This window comes from Lepisosteus platostomus, chromosome 26 (genome assembly GCF_059453375.1).
Source record: "Lepisosteus platostomus isolate fLepPlt1 chromosome 26, fLepPlt1.hap1, whole genome shotgun sequence".
Lineage (NCBI taxonomy): Eukaryota > Metazoa > Chordata > Actinopteri > Semionotiformes > Lepisosteidae > Lepisosteus > Lepisosteus platostomus.
In genome coordinates this window covers 15348637-15348931 of record NC_142636.1, presented here as the reverse complement: position 1 = coordinate 15348931, position 295 = coordinate 15348637, and positions in this window count along the sequence as shown.

Genomic DNA, 295 nt, shown 5'->3' with positions numbered 1-295 from the left:
GAGCAGCACGCGGCTGTGAAGGAGGCGGGGGGGGGGACTCGGCTCGAGCAGAAAAGGGCCGGTACCGCCCGGCTCGTGACGCCGAGGGGGCCCCTGGCTCCTGGCGGACACACGGGCCCCAGCGGCCGCCGGGAGCCGGGAGAGCCCCCTCCGCCCGCCCTCACGCTCACACTTCAGCAAACAGTTGCTCTTAAACAAAACCCACAAGTTTACTCTTCCCTTCTCATTCTGCGGCACCCCGATGACTCGCCCCCGCCCCGCCCCCCGCAGGTGCCGCCGCGACGGCCCCTCGAGT